The following is a 17,224-nucleotide window of genomic DNA, read 5'->3' on the forward strand; positions in this document are numbered from 1 at the left end:
AAAAAAAAACCCAGCACCCTCCTTTTGCAAACATGTTCATTAAAGCCTCAACACCTGGCTGAGCACACATTCTGCAGGTAAAACCAGCAGCTGCTAGGTCACCTGAATTAATCTACAGTGGGGGCTTGTGTAAGTTTTTACACTCTGCCGTATTTCTCTCTCCCTCTCTCCAAAATATTTTGAAAGCTAACGCGCTCCACTCTCAGTGTTGCTCCTCTGTGTTTAGTCAGAATGATTAAGTGATGGTCACTGCAGCATGACTCATTGCTTTTGGCGAGGAACATTTGCACAGTATTATGTTTGCTGCGAAGTGCAGTTATGATTCACACCAGTCCAGGCCTTCTCAGAGCGGGCACAGTCATGAAAGTGTTTGGAATACTTGACTCCGTGCGGTGATTTACTGGGAAGGGAGCTCAGTGCTTCTGCTGAGGCTTTCTGAAGGGGAAAAAGGAGGCTAACTGCATTCCTTAAAGATGCCAAAACCATATGTTCTCATTAGATGAAAATGAACCTCTTTGGAGGAGAATTCATGAGAACTCCTCTATTAGAACCTTCCCACAGAGAACAGGAGGTTGCTGACGCATTTGGTCTTGTACAAGGTGCCGGCAGAGACAGAAGGTAAAGTCACAGAGCTTCACTCTTCAGTGAAGCTTTGATTTTAGAATACATAGAATACATAGAATAAACCAGGTTGGAAGAGACCTCCAAGATCATCGTGTCCAACCTATCATCCAACACCACCCAAACAACTAAACCATGCAACCAAGCACCCTATCAAGTCTCCTCCTGAACACCTCCAATGATGGTGACTCCACCACCTCCCCAGGCAGCCCATTGCAATGGGCAATCACTCTCTCTGTATAGAACTTCTTCCTAACATCCAGCCTAAACCTCCCCTGGTGCAGCCTGAGACTGTGTCCTCTTCTTCTGGTACTGGCTGCCTGGGAGAAGAGACTAACCCCCACCTGTCTACAACCTCCCTTAAGGTAGTTGTAGACAGCAATAAGGTCACCCCTGAGTCTCCTCTTCTCCAGGCTAAGCAAGCCCATCTCACTCAGCCTCTCCTCATAGGGCTTGTGTTCCAAACCCCTCAACAACTTCGTTGCCCTTCTCTGGACTTGTTCCAGCAAGTCAACCTCCTTCCTAAACTGAGGACGTTTTTTACTTAGCACAAAATCACAGAAACAATGATTCAGGTTGGAAAGGATCCTCAGCATCACCAAGTCCAACCTAGAACCCCTAAGGTTCACCCCTAAACCATATCCCCACACTCACCTTTAAACACATCCAAGGTTGGTGACTCCACCACCTCCCTGGGCAGCACATTCCAATGCCTGACCACTCTTGCCCTGAAAAAAGGTTTCCTAATATCCAGTTTAAACCTACCCAGTTGAAGTTTGAGGCCATTCCCTCATGTTCTGTCACTAATTACCAGTGAGAAGAGGCCAGCAGCATCCTCTCTACAACCTCCTTTCAGGTAGTTGTAGACAGCAATGAGGTCTCCCCTCAGCCTCCTCTTTTCTCAAACTAAACAGCCCCAGCTCCCTCAGTCATTCTGCATAAGATCTATTCTCCAGGCCCACCAGTTCTGCCAGGAAGACTGGGATAAAAAAAAGGATGATTTGGAATAGATTTACTATAAAACAAGTCCCCATTAAGCTGAATTATTTGAACTGGTGTTTGAAATAAACCAGCTCAGTTCAGCTTGTACGCTGATACCTTTATCTGGGACTGTATCCTTTCATCTCTGCATTATCTAACCCAGCCTTTTGCTGTGTTGACCTAGCACACCATATTCAGTGTTTCAAAGGCAACTCAGTATCTGATTGATTATGACCATTTCTGTCCCAGGAAAATGATGCTCTAATAGTAAAGAGAAAGAAAAGATCTCTGATGTCCTTTTTCTTTTTTTTTTTTCCCTGGTTCTTTAAATTATAGGGATAACAACATCATTTTGGCCACAACAACCCCATGCACTGCTACAGGCTGGGGTCAGAGTGGCTGGAGAGCAGCCAGGCAGAGAGGGACCTGGGGGTACTGATTGATAGTAGGTTGAACATGAGCCAGCAGTGTGCCCAGGGGGCCAAGAAGGCCAATGGCATCCTGGCCTGCATCAGGAACAGTGTGGCCAGCAGGAGCAGGGAGGTCATTCTGCCCTGTGCTCAGCACTGGGTAGGCCACACCTTGAGTCCTGAGTCCAGTTCTGGACTCTTCAGTTTAGGAAGGGTGTTGAGTTCCTGGAAGGTGTCCAGAGAAGGGCAACAAAGCTGGGGAGGGGTCTGGAACACAGCCTTGTGAGGAGAGGCTGAGGGAGCTGGGGTTGCTTAGCCTGGACAAGAGGACACTCAATGAAGACCTTCTTGCTCTCTACAACTACCTGAAGGGAGGTAGTAGCCAGGAGGGGGTTGGTCTCTTCTCCCAGGCAGCCAGTACCAGAACAAGAGGACACAGTCTCAAGCTGAGCCAGGGGAGGTTTAGTCTGGATGTTAGGAAGAAATTCTTCATAGGGGGAGTGATGGGCAATTGGAATGTGCTGCCCAGGGAGGTGGTGGAGTCACCATCCCTGGAGGTGGTTAGAAAGAGACTGGATGGGGTGCTTGGTTGCATGGTTTAGTTGATTAGATGGTGTTGGGTGATAGGTTGGACTCAATGATCTCAAAGGTCTTTTCCAACCTTTTAAATTCTATTCCATTCCATTCCATTCCATTCCATTCCATTCCATTCCATTCCATTCCATTCCATTCCATTCCACTCCACTCCACTCCATTCCACTCCACTCCACTCCACTCCATTCCATTCCATTCCATTCCATTCCATTCCATTCCATTCCATTCCATTCCACTCCACTCCACTCCACTCCACTCCATTCCACTCCACTCCACTCCATTCCATTCCATTCTATTCCATTCCGTTCCATTCCAGTCTATCAATTAAACTGTACATTTTTAACAAACCTATAGTATTCTCTTGTGATTAGTCTACTAAGGTAAGGGAGAGATGTAAATATCCTCTGTATTTCAGAACATAGAGACCTACTTTATTTTTTCTTTCATGTAAAGTAAGGATGTGAATCTTGAAACAATCAAAACATTCCAGGTGTGCTTGAAAAGGAAAGGTTTTGACCTTATGAAAAAGCAGCATTTCATCTTTCTCTTCCCTAAACCAAACAGACACATTGACAGACATCAAGGGAACTGCTGAATTTTAAAGATGCTCTGTTCTCTGAGAGAAAGCAAAATAAAAACCCCCAAACCACATTTGTGACTGCAATTTTTGACCACTATTCCTTCACATGTCTTAGTGTGCACTTTGAAACGCCACAGTGATGCCTCTGCTTGACTTGTGCAGGGCATGCCTAATACCCGAGTTAGCTATGCATTAGTTCTGCTGTCTTCTACATAATGAGTCAATCAAGGAGCTGCATTTGTCATTTCTATGTCTCAGAAGGTGTGTGAGCATGGGCTGAGCTGTATTTATTTCACAGAATCTTGTTTACCTCCTCTTTTCCCCATTTCCATGACACTTAGACTGGAACAATTAGCCTTTACAAACTATTTCACACAGGGCACATCTTATTTAACAGAAGCAGGTGGACAGATGATGGTGGAGCGGTGGATGTGGTTGATCTTGATTTCAGTAAAGCATTGGACACTCTCTGCCCCAGCATGCTTGCAGCTGAACTGGGGCAGTGTGGTCTGGATGTCAGGAAGTGAGGTGGATGGGAACTGAGTGAAGTCATGAGGTCTGTGGTGACAGGTTGGACTCGATGATCCTCGAGGTCTCTTCCAACCTTAGTGATAGAAGTCAGAGATTTGTGGTCCATGGGATGGAGGCTAGTTGGAGGCTTGTGTCTAGTGGAGTCCTTCAGGGGTCAGTCCTTGGACCAGTTTCATTCAATATATTCATCAAAAACCTGGGTGAGGGCACAGAGAGCATGGTCAGCAAGTTTGCTGATGACACCAAATTGGGTGGAGTGGCTGACACAGGAGAGTTGTGCTGCCATTAAGTGAGACTTAGCCAGGCTGAGAGTTGGGCAGGGAGAAATTGAATGAAATTCAACAAGGTCAAGGGTAGAGTCTTGCTCCTGGGACAGAACAACCCCAGGTATCAGTATAGGCTGGGGGCTGAGCTGTTGGAGAGCAGTGAAGGGGGAAAGGACCTGAGGGTCCTAGTGGATGGGACATTGACCATGAGCCAGCAATGTGCTCTTGTGGCCAAGAAGGCCAATGGCATCCTGGGGTGGATTGCAAGAGCTGTGGTAAGTAGGGCTAGAGAGGTTCTCCTCCCCTTTTACTCTGCCCAGGTGAGGCTGCATCTGAAATATTGTGTCCAGTTCTGGGCCCCTCAGTTCAAGAGGGACAGGGAACTACTAGAGAGAGTCCAACAGAGAGCCAAAAAGATGATTAGGGGAGTGGAACATCTTCCTTATGAGGAGAGCCTGAGGGAGCTGAGGGCTCTGTAGCTTGGAGAAGAGGAGCCTGAGAGGTGACCTCATTCATGTTGATAAAGATGTGCAGGGTGAGTGCTAAGAGGCTGGAGCCAGGCTCTGCTGGGTGATGCCCAATGCCAGCACAAGGGGCAGTGGTGGAAGCTGAGGCAGAGGAAGTTCCATGGAAACAGGAGGAAAATTTTTTTCCTTGTGAGGGTGAGAGAACCCTGGAAGAGGCTGCCCAGGGTGGGTTATAGAGTTTCCCTGTCTGGAGACATTCAAGACCTGCCTGGATGAGTTCCTGTGTGATGTGTTCCAGGTGATCCTGCTCTGGCAGGGGGGGTGGGCTGGATGAGCTTTCGAGGTTGCTTGCAGCCCCTAACATTCTCTGCTTCTGTGATTGTGCGTTAAGCCACGGAAGGGGGAGGCGTCTGCTCAGCTTGGCTGTCTCAGAGTCTAAGGAAGTGAAAAGATGATGGTTCTTCAGTTGTTGAAATTAATAAGAAAAGAAAAAGAAAAAAAAAAAGCAAATCATCAAACTGAATCTGTCATCCTCCTACTCACAGGGAGGGACTTTGCAGAAGTGCCGAGACGACCGAGAAATGCCTTTGCGATACAGTTTGGCAGCACGAAGCCCAGAGCGTTTTTAATAGCATTCAATCTACCAGGAGTGTTTCATCTGTGTAGGACAATAAATACAACTGCACCTGCGGCAGCTCTGGACATCTCATTACAGGGAGACACTGACAGATTGGAAGAAATCTGGGATAGCGCCGCAGAAGTGATAATTCACATGCAAGACAGACTTATGGAGATATTAGATGGGCTAAAAACACACCAGTTAGACCAAAGAGTAAGTCAATGAAGACAGAATTCCACTGCTGTTTGAATAATGCAGACAGAAGAGGTAGAGACAGATGTTTTTTTGTTTGGCTCGTCTTAACCTTGATACAATGGAATTTCACTGAGTTCATAGCAAGAATGGAAAGATTTAGGGCAATGCCAGGGGAAAAAAAACCTCAGCTGTCTGACTCAAAGTACTGGTTTATAATAATCTGTGTATACCACATCTAGATGTAGATACAGCTAATAAAAGATGCAGTTCAAATTGGCCAATCAACTCTCTCCATCCTTCAAAAACCCACCATAACCCAAGAGCAAAACAAAGAACCTCTAGAGTGCACCTATTTAGCTGTACAATGAGGGAAATATCTCACTCACACAAATAAACTAGCCCCTGAGGTTTTATGCAGTTTCTGACATAGTATATTGCTGTAAGAAGCATGGTCAGGATATGGTAGTGATCCTGTCTTCCACTGACTGAATAAAGCTCCCTTCTCAGAAAGGACTGAGAATCAAACAAGATCTTATATTCTGGAGAGAACAGAACAGAATTAACCAGGTAGGAAAAGTCCTTTGAGATCATCTAATCCAACCTATCACCCAACACCATCCAACCAACTAAACCATGGCACCAACTGCCTCATCCAGGCTCTCTTTAAACCCTGCCAGTGATGGTGACTCCACCACCTCCCTGGGCAGCACATACCAATGGCCAATCTCTTTTTCTGCGAAGAATTTCTTCCTAACCTCCAGCCTAAACCTCCCCTGGTGCAGCTTGAGACTGTGTCCTCTTGTTCTGGTGCTGGCTGCCTGGGAGAAGAGACCAATCCCCACCTAAGGCTTGAGACTCTCATGTATGGACTATGGGTGAGGGTAGGACTAGGCATACTGGAATTTTGGACTACATAGTGAAAAATCCCACATCTTTGGGACATAAGATATCAAGAGAGCTCTGAAAGTTTCTCTCTTCATGTCCAAAAGTCTGGTTTTCCAGTCCAAAGGCTAACTGCACTGAAATATTTCCACTTGGCACAGAGGTACTGAGGAAAGTTTTCTGACAGGGAGATAGCAGAGTGTAGTGGATTAAAGTTATCCCCCCCAACAATAACAAATTTTGGAGGATTACCCCCAAAATAAACCAGCTCAGTTGGTTTGAAAGCAGAATGTAGATTTACAAAGCAAGCAAAATCCAGAACTAACAAAATAAAATGAGTATGTACAAAATATATAGACTCATATATTTACAATTAAGAAACAACACAAGAATCCCTTTGAATTGTTCCCACACCCTTCTGGACAGTCTAGGAGGGCTGCTCACAACCTCCTCGCTTGGCCCTCCTTCTCCTTCCCTTCTCAGTGCCTCACAGACACAGGATACACCAGCACAAGGTCAGGAAAGAGAGACATAAAGGAGCAAGCATTGCAAGCTGCAAAGAGGAAGAAGTGAAAAGAGGCAGAAATGTTTGTGAAGCTTTTACCCTAACTAGTAAACAAATGGGATTGTCTAGAGACCTTATAATTCTTTTTCTTATGTATTTATCTTCCACTACTTTTCTACTCTGGAACTTTCCTGTTCTTGTCTGTAATTAAGATACCAGCTCCAAACCATGACACAGCAGTATGCTGTTCCCTAGGCATAACTTTTAGGAACTGGCTGGAGGCTGAGCCCAGAGAGTGGTGGTGAATGGTGCCACATCCAGCTGGCAGCCAGGCACTAGTGGTGTGCCCCAAGGATCAGTGCTGGGCCCCATCCTGTCCAATATCTTTAATGATGATCTGGATGAGGGGATTGAGTCCATCATTAGCAAATTTGCAGATGACAGCAAGTTGGGGGCAGGAGTTGATCTGCTGGAGGGTAGAGAGGCTCTGCAGAGGGACCTCGACAGGCTGGACAGATGGGCAGAGTCCAAGGGCATGAGACTGAACACATCCAAGTGCCAGGTTCTGCACATTGGCCACAGCAACCCCATGCAGTGCTACAGGCTGGGGGCAGAGTGGCTGGAGAGCAGCCAGGCAGAAAGGGACCTGGGGGTGCTGGTTGACAGCAGCTGAACATGAGCCTGCAGTATGCCCAGGCAGCCAGGAGGGCCAATGGATGGATGGCAAGGACATCCCCAACTAAATCAGGTTGTCCATAGCCCTGTCCAGCCTCACTTGGAATCTTGAATATCTCCACAGGGGGAGAATATCATGCATATCTCCAAGGCTGGAAAGAGGACCCTTATCTGCTAACTTTGACATAAGCCTTACTAACTTTTTTAACAACAGTTTTGAGCTAATTGAAACTTATTTCTAATATTTCTCCTTCTCTCTTTTCTTCTAATTACCCAGAGAAAAAAGGCAGGGAGAGGTTAGGGGGAAAGCAGGGCAGAATCCTCCTGCCCAAGGCTGAGGGAGCTGGTGGTGTTTAGCCTGGAGAAGAGAAGGCTCAGGGGAGACCTCATTGCTCTCTACAACTACCTGAAGGGGGGTTGTAGCCAGGAGGGGGTTGGTCTCTTCTCCCAGGCAACCAGCACCAGAACCAGAGGACACAGCCTCAAGTTGCACCACACCTGTGCTCAGAATGATGCACCTGTAGTGTGAGCCCTCTCTCTCTTCCAGCTGACTGAGGGGGTGGAATGATTTAAACAAGAAGTAAAACCAAATCTTGGCAAGGGTTTTTAGTTCAGTTGAAATGTAATAGAAACGTTAAGCATGCTGAGCACTGTCTCACAGCTTGTTAGAAAGAGTTATCCATTTGAAAGCAATTTAGAGGCAGACACCTTATCCAGTGTGCTCATTGACAACAAGCCATCATAATGCCTCAGACTGAGAAATCATAGAAGTGAAGAAAATGGGCAGAGAGAAAAAAAGAAAAGGCAGCTAGAGACAGAGTGGAGAGGGAGGAGAGTCCGTGCGGGTTTCTAGCCAAAAAGTCAACAGCTGTAAGTTGCTGTAGCAGGGTTAGGATTTGAGAGAGTCTACTCCCTTCCCAGAACAGAGGGTTATAGAATAGAATAGAATAGAATAGAATAGAATAGAATAGAATAGAATAGAATAGAATAGAATAGAATAGAATAGACCAGGTTGGAAGAGACCTTCAAGATCATCATGTGCAACCCATCAACCAATCCAACCCACCTAAACAACTAAACCATGGCACCAAGCACCCCATCAAGTCTCCTCCTGAACACCTCCAATGATGGTGACCCCACCACCTCCACGGGCAGCCCATCCCAATAAATCAGCAGACTAGCTCAGGAATGTTTTGGAAGCAAAATGAAGCTATATTTGCAAAAAAAGAAGGGATCTATACATGAAATGATATAAGGTGCTAAGACATAGACGAAATATATTTACATACATTTACAACTCAACAACCATCAGAAAGCACTCCCTGATACAAATTCATCTCTTGCCCCCCCCTCCCAAAGGAGGCTTTATGCAGCCTAGCAGTGTAGTCAAAGTAAAAATTATCCCAGCAAGGTCAGAGGGAGAGAGAAGTTGCAAGCAGAAGCAACAGGTTGGACTCGATGATCCTTGTGGTCTCTTCCAAACTTAGTGATACTGTGACAGGAAAGAAAGTGAAAGAGCTATCTGTGATACAAAAGACAAGCTTCTCAACACACCAATGGAATGATTTTAACTCATCAGTTGTTATTCTTCTTCTTCTTCTGTGTCCAGTCCCTAATTTTATTTATCTTTTACTCACAAGTCTTTGTGTCAGAGCTGGGTACTAGCTGAAGCTGTCACAGATGCTCCAGTGCAAATGGCAAAGGTTGCCTTCTTGTTGTGTTATCTGTACAGATGACTGTCAGTTAACTGTCAAATAACTGTCAGCCCCTGCTATTGAGGGTTGATATGGGTTTAAGACAGGATGCCTTAATAACCATAGAGTTCCTTACAGTCCTCCAGAAGGGAATAGATTGCCTGGGAAGTGGACACTGGAAAATGGAATCTTTCGTTATTTCATGCCCGTCACGCCTGCATCTCCCCTTTATAAACAAGCAGCACAGACTGTTCTGCACATAGAATCATAGAATTGTTAGGGTTGGAAAGGACCTCAAGGATCATCCAGTTCCAATCCCCCTGCCATGGGCAGGGACACCTCACACTGCATCACGTTGCTCAGAGCCACATCCAGCCTGGCCTTCAAAACCTCCAGAGATGAGGCTTCCACCACCTCCCTGGGCAACCTGTGCCAGAGTCTCACCACCCTCAGGGGGAAGAACTTCTTAACATCCAGTCTGAATCTACCCATTTTCTACTTTTTTCCCATTCCCCCCAATCCTGTCACTCCCTGACACCCTAGCAAGTCCCTCCTCAGCTTTCTTGTAGCCACCTTGAGATACTGGAAGGCCACAAGAAGGTCTCCTTGGAGCCTTCTCTTCTCCAGACTGAACAGCCCCAACTCTCTCAGTCTTTCCTCATAAGAGGGGTGCTCCCTGATCCCTGATCATCCTCATGGCCCTGCATGATGGCAGCATGGTATCAAAAACTCAGAAACAGATTCAACTGGATAAACCCATGGCAGCAGCTGATCATGCATGTGTGGTCCCAACGCCCATCATTGTTAAAGACACCCAAATAACCCAACAGGTCAAACAATGGTAGCTGTTCCTCATACCAGCTTGGCTGTCTCAAATCACCTACCTCTGTGACCTCCATGAGCCTTAGCATAGCTTCTAGGAGGATGTCCCAGGTTAGTTGTGATGCAACAGAAATTCATGACACTTCAGTGATGCAAATTGTCCCTAATAGTCACAGTGTGCAATGAGGGGTGAATAAATGCTCTTATCTACATGTGGTGGTTTTAGGCTATGCCTCTGAAGATTTTTCACAGAGCTCTAACAGGAAGTAGTAAAATGTAAATGAATCACTATTGGGTGTGAAAAAGAAAAGAAAGATAATTCTAAACTATCCCATTGGAAGAGATAAAGGACTGCAACTACTTGTACCAAAACAATCCCTTCTCTCTTCTCACTTGTTTGCTCTGGGAGAGATACTAACTCACTTCTGCTTGACCAAGGCTGCATTGTTTTGGTTCAGTCTAACATCCCTCTGCTCCTTTCTCCTTTCTTTTTTGTACAGGGAGGTAAGGGGAAGGCAAAGAGGGAGAAGCTAGTAGCTTCCCTTGGTCTTTGGCCAGGGGGGCTCTTGTGCTGTTTATTAATTGGAAATCACAGAATCACAGAATCAACCAAGGTTGGAAGAGACCTCAAAGATCACCAAGTCCAACCTGTCACCACAGACCTCATGACTAAACCATGGCACCAAGTGCCACGTCCAATCCCCTCTTGAACACCTTCAGGGATGGTGACTCCACCACCTCCCTGGACAGCACATTCCAATGGCTAACAACTCTCTCAGTGCAGAACTTTCTCCTCACCTCCAGCCTACACATCCCCTGGTGCAGCTTGAGACTGTGTCCTCTTGTTCTGGTGCTGGTTGCCTGGGAGAAGAGACCAACCCCCTCCTGGCTACAACCTCCCTTCAGGTAGTTGTAGACAGCAAGAAGGTCTCCAATCCTGAATATTTTGTGCATATTCATTGCATTCCATTGTAAACTGTAATTTTGGCTGTAAATGCAGCTTTCATTTGTTTCCAACTGAGCTAGTCTGACAAATTTAATTGGGGGGGGGGGGGGGAGCTGTGAGGGGTGTGTGGAAATTTCAACCCACCACAGTACATAACAGAATTTGTAGTGGTTAATTCCTGCCACTGGAGTTTTTTCTGAGCTGCAGCCCTGGAAAAAAAATCTTTACAGTGGAATCACAGCTCCCCACAACTGCTTTCAGCTGTGGCCCCTGGGTAGCTGCATACCATCTGTCATGAAGGCTGCAGAGAAGAGAATTGGAAACGTTTGGCACTGGCTACATGGCAGAGTGACCAGGTGCTTCATGAAGGAGGTAACAGCTTCCTGTTGTAGCCTCCTGAGATATGACAGGCAGTCATTGCAGAAAACAGATCTGGGCTCTCAAGGAGCTAAACCAAGCTCCAGTGAGAATTTGCAGGCAATTATCTGCACTTGTATGAGACCCCTCATCTGCTCTTGCTAGCAAAGGCAGAGCTCATGCCTGGTAGTGCCCTTTTCTCCCCACTCTCTCACACACTCTCATTAACAAGAATATGTGGGTAAAAAAATAATAACTAACAAAAGCATTTTGAAGCAGAAAACATATTTGTAAGGAACAACAACATGCTCGGCTGCTCTTAATGGAACATGGGAGAAACAAAGCCTACACCAAAAAGTTAAAGAGGAGGGATTTGCTATAGCTATAAACTCTATCTATTCTGCAAAAGAAACTGTGAACTTACAGTGAATGCCTCCCTCCACCTGGTGTACTTTAGATTTTGAATTTCATGTGAATGAAATTCATGGCCAGCAGTGTGCCCAGGTGGCTAAGAAGGCCAGTGGCATCCTGGCCTGCATCAGGAATAGTGTGGCCAGCAGGAGCAGGGAAGTCATTGTGCCCCTGGACTCAGCACAGCACCTTGAGTCCTGTGTCCAGTTCTGGGCTCCTCAATTTAAGAAGGACATTGAGACACTTGAACGTGTCCAGAGAAGGACAACGAGGCTGGGAAGGGGTCTGGAGCACAGCCCTGTGGGGAGAGGCTGAGGGAGCTGGGGTTGTTTAGCCTGGAGAAGAGGAGGCTCAGGGGAGACCTTCTTGCTGTCTAGAAGTCCCTGGAGGGAGATTGTAGCCAGGAGGGTATTGGTCTCTTCTCCTAGGCAATCAGCATCAGAACAAGAGGACACAGTCTCAAGCTGTGTCAGGGGAAGTTTATGCTGGACATGAGGAGAAAGTTCTTCCCAGAAAGAGTAATTGGCCATTGGAATGTGCTGCCCAGGGAGGTGGTGGAGTCACTGCCCTTGGAAGTGTTCAGAAAGGAACTGGATGTGGCACTTGGAGCCATGGTTTAGTCATGAGGAGGTGTTAGGTATTAGGTAATAGGTTGGACTTGGTGATGTCTGAGGTCTTTTCCAACCTGGTCGATTCTATGATCCTATGTGCTGTAGATGCATTACATACCCAATGTGAAATCAATGGTAGTTACCTGGTACCTAGCAGGGTATTTGACAGCTGTTTGAACCAGAAGCTGATCCTCCAGTTTAGAGTTGGAGAGACAAGAGGGAAGGCTAGGAAAATAATACAGGGGAAATCCTACAGGGTCATGGTTCAAGCAGAAAGCTTAGTTCAGAGCCTCATGAAATCAGAGAGAAACTTCCCATTAATTTCACAGTGAGTTGTGATGACCTTTAGCAAAGAAACATATGAACTGAGGAGGGATTGACAAACTCCACAAGGCTGGACCAAGGTCCTCTTTCATTAAAGAAAGAAATCAGCTGCAGAGGCTCTGGAGTTTTGTAAGTATTGGAGGAACAGCTGGAATCCTCTCAGGATGCATCAGAGGCTGGTAACTTCACAAATAGAATTGTTCTTACAAAACTGCCTTTCCTGAAAGATAGCAAATGTTGTGGCCAGTCAGAGATTGTTGTCTGAGGTTTATCTGTAGTCAGTGGAGAGACAGGAGCAGCCACAAAGCAATTCACTCCATCTCCTTCTTTCTGCTGGCAACAAAGCAGGCTGAGATTACTATCTTCTACTGCACCAAAGGAACTCTTAAAGGACTAAATTTATGTACAAAGAATACAACTCCCTGTTGTTATTAAGCAGTGTAGCTTGAAAGCACGCTTTGAAGAGCCCCAAAGATAATCTAGAGTCTACTTCTTGGAGCCTGTTGAACATTGCTTCTTTGCAGATGGAGTTGTGATTTTGTAATTGTATCTTTTTCCTTTTATTTTTTTTTTTTCTAGAGAACAGTTTACTTGAAAGAAGAAAATTACATTTAACCACACTTTTATTAAATAAAAGCCATTTTCTGCAGAAGTGCCTGTTTAGAAAGCACTGACAATGTAATCGCTGCTTATACTGGCTGTGCAGAGCTGGAATGCAGGGAGGCTTCCTCACTCTAATGGCTGTGATTGGAATAGTTGAACACTTCACAGAATCACCAAGGTTGGAAGAGACCTCAAAGATCACCAAGTCCAACCTGTCACCACAGACCCCACTACTAAACCATGGCACCAAGTGCCACATCCAGTCCCCTCTTGAACACCTCCAGGGTTGGTGACTTCACCACCTCCCTGGGCAGCACATTCCAATGGCAAATGACTCTCTCTGTGAAGAACTTTCTCCTCACCTTGAGCCTAAACTTCTGCTGGTGCATCTTGAGACTTGTTAAATGCCATTCCATTGGACTCCACCCCCTTGACCGACTGGACAAATGGGCAGAGTCCAATGGGATGGCATTCAACAAGTCCAAGTGCCAGGTGCTGCACTTTGGCCACAGCAACCCCATGCAGAGCTACAGGCTGGGGTCAGAGTGGCTGGAGAGCAGCCAGGCAGAGAGGGACCTGGGGGGGCTGATTGACAGCCGCCTAAACACGAGCCAGCAGTGTGCCCAGATGGCCGAGAAGGCCAATGGCATCCTGGCCTGCATTAGGAATAGTGTGGCCAGCAGGAGCAGGGAAGTCACTGTGCCCCTGGACTCTGCATTGGTTAGACCACACCTTGAGTACTGTGTCCAGTTCTGGGCCCCTCAGTTTAAGAAGGACATCGAGACAGTTGTCAGGGGACACAGTCTCAAGCTGCGCCAGGGGAGATTTAGACTCAAAGTGAGGAGAAAGTTCTTCACGGAGAGAGTCGTTCACCATTGGAATGTGCTGCCCAGGGAGGTGGTGGAGTCACCGTCCCTAGAGGTGTTCAAGAGGAGATTGGACGTGGCACTTGGTGCCATGTTCTAGTCGTGAGGTCTGTGGAGACAGGTTGGACTCAATGATCCTTGGGGTCTCTTCCAACCTTAGTTATACTGTGATACTGTGATACGGTCAATGTGTCCAGAGAAGGGCAACAAGGCTGGGGAGAGGCCTTGAGCACAGCCCTGTGAGGAGAGGCTGAGGGAGCTGGGGTTGTTTAGCCTGGAGAAGAGGAGACTCAGGGGAGACCCCATTGCTCTCTACAACTACCTGAAAGGTGGTTGTAGCCAGGAAGGGGTTGGTCTCTTCTCTCTAGCAACCAGCACCAAAACAAGGGGACACAGTCTCAAGCTGCACCAGGGGAGGTTTAGACTCGAGGTGAGGAGAAAGTTCTTCACCAAGCGAGTCGTTTGTTATTAGAATGGGCTGCCCAGGGAGGTGGTGGAGTCACCATCCCTGGAGGGATTCAGGAGGGGATTGGATGTGGCACTTGGTGCCATGGTCTAGTCATGAGGTCTGTGGAGACAGGTTGGACTTGATGATCTTTGAGGGCTCTTCCAACCTTAGTGATACTGTGATACTGTGATACTGTGATACTGTAACTGTGTCCTCTTGTTCTGGTGCTGGTTGCCTGGGAGAAGAGACCAACCTGGCTACAGCCTCCCTTCAGGTAGCTGTAGAGAGCAAGAAGGTCTCCCCTGAGCCTTCTCTTCTCCAGGCTAAGCAACCCCAGCTCCCTCAGCCTCTCTTCACAGGGCTGTGCTCCAGACCCCTCCCCAGCTGTGTTGCCCTTCTCTGGACACCTTCCAGCATCTCAACATCTTTCCTAAACTGAGGGGCCCAGAACTGGACACGGGACTCAAGTTGTGGCAAATTGACTGTGTCATGTTACAAGAACTTTACTACTTTACATGGAAAATACTACTTAAGTGCAAAAAAAGAAAACATATATGTAGGTGTTAACAGTTAAACTGTGTTTTAAAGTGTGTGTGAAGTTCAAATGCTTAGTAAGGCTAAATGCAGACTGGTTGAGCATTCCTACTAACATCAGGCAAAATGTGTCTGTAGAAATGAGGGAGGGAAAAGGTTAGGAATTTTTTTTAAACCTTGTAAAGTAGAAGCTGTTTCCACATGGTATAGGGTGCTATAAAAATCCTTGAGGACTGATTCCTTTAATCCTATTTTGTGCTCCTTGTGGTGGGTTAACACCCATCCTGAAAACCAAGTGGGGAAGGCTTGTGGGTGCCCTCCCTGCAGGGCGTTTTCCCCCTGGGAAACTGAGCCTGTTCCACTCCCCCCTCCCTGCCCAGCTAGGGTATAAAAAGCAGGGCATTGCAGCCATCAGGCCTCCTTTTGGCTCCTGCCTCTCCTGGATGAGAGCTCCTGCGGCTGCCTTCCTTCTCCTCTGCCACGTGGCCGGGCCTGATCCTTCTCCCTGCTGCCTCCGTGCCTCTTCAGAGAGAGACTGGTTTTGTATTCTTCTTCTTTATCCCCCTCTCATCCATCCTTGTTCCTTGCCCTTGTGAACCTTACCTGTTATTGTTATACACCTGTTGTAGTTATATAGTTACACTGTTATATAGTTATATATATTTATATAGTTATAAATATATATATATTGTTTAAAGAAAACTCTTTACCTCTCTACTTCCAAGCCAACTCTAAATTATTGTTTGGTGGATTTGCTCCTTCCTTTTTCTCCCCTCTCTGTTGGGAGGGAAGAGGGGGGAGTGGGGGAGAGATTCTCAGCCTTGCCCCCATCTGAACTCTTAACTCCCAGTTAAGGCTTAAACCACCACACTCCTTTTGTTTGCTTCGGCTACAGGTAGCAAGCATTAATGCTGGCTTGACAAACTATCTTCCTGATGCAGTGTTAATAAAGTTGCCTAAGTGAAATGGTTTCTAGCAGATTGCACACTCCCTTCACTTTCCCACATGAGCTGCAGCTGCAGCACAGAGCACCCTTCTTAAATTCCAAAGTGTGGGTGCAGACTTCTTTACACCTCTTACTAAACATCTAGTCACTGGAAAGCTAAGGCACACAGGGAGAGAATGTCTTCCAAGTGAGATAAAAAGCTGCATAAAAAGCAGCTTTGGAATTCTGTGGACAAAAATTTGACACAAAGGAAGGAAATGAAGAAGTTAGCTTTTGTTTTTCCACTGGATCTGGTTTGGACAAAAAAAAATCACCCAGCAAAGGTCACATTTTGCCATCTTCACAGAATTACTTCAGTGTGACTATCAGAAAATTGAGAGTAAATGTATCTGCTGTACTGAAAAAAGGAAAAAGGAACTGGCTGAGCTGTTGGAAAAGAGAATCTGTTGAGTTACACCCATCCTGGGGGTGGGGGGAGGGCTGAAGGAACCCAGCCCCCCAGGATGACAAAAGAAACTTGATCCAGGAGGGCAGAGAAGGATTTGGTTTTTCAGAGAATCATAGAATCAATAAGGTTGGAAATAACCTCAGAGATCATCAAGTCCAACCTGTCACCCAACACCTCATGACTACTAAACCATGGCACCAAGTGTCACGTCCAATCCCCTCTTGAACACCTCCAGGGACAGTGACTCCACCATCTCCCTGGGCAGCACATTCCAGTAGCCAACAACTCTCTCAGTGAAGAACTTTCTCCTCACCTCGAGCCTAAACCTCCCTTGGCACAGCTTGAGACTGTGTCCTCTTGTTCTGGTGCTGGTTGCCTGGGAGAAGAGACCAACCCCCACCTCGCTACAACCTCCCTTCAGGGAGTTGTAGAGAGCAAGAAGGTCTCCCCTGAGCCTCCTCTTCTCCAGGCTAAGCAACCCCAGCTCCCTCAGCCTCTCCTCACAGGGCTGTGCTCCCTTCTCCTCCTGCCCAATTTGCTTTCCCTCCTGGGAAAAGGGGAGAAGGGAGGCAACTTAAATCTGTTCCACTGGGAAAATCTTAAACCATAACAATAATACAAAACCCCACATGCTCCTAATCAGAGCTATAAAGCAACACAACACTTTGCCTGAATATGATTTTATTGGATGGATCCTGTACTATAATCTCATCATCAAACAAAACACTCTAAGGTATTGCTGGAAGACATTGTTATAGAATTTTGCAGCTTTATATCCCTTGCTGAAAGATAAATTCAGTGGAAGTTGTGCTTGGTAGTAAAAGTTGGCAGTGCTGTTTCTTGCCACTGATCTTTAATTATAATGCCTCCTGAAGCTTTTCAGTCCTA

This window comes from Dryobates pubescens, chromosome 27 (genome assembly GCF_014839835.1).
Source record: "Dryobates pubescens isolate bDryPub1 chromosome 27, bDryPub1.pri, whole genome shotgun sequence".
NCBI classification, from domain to species: Eukaryota; Metazoa; Chordata; class Aves; order Piciformes; family Picidae; genus Dryobates; species Dryobates pubescens.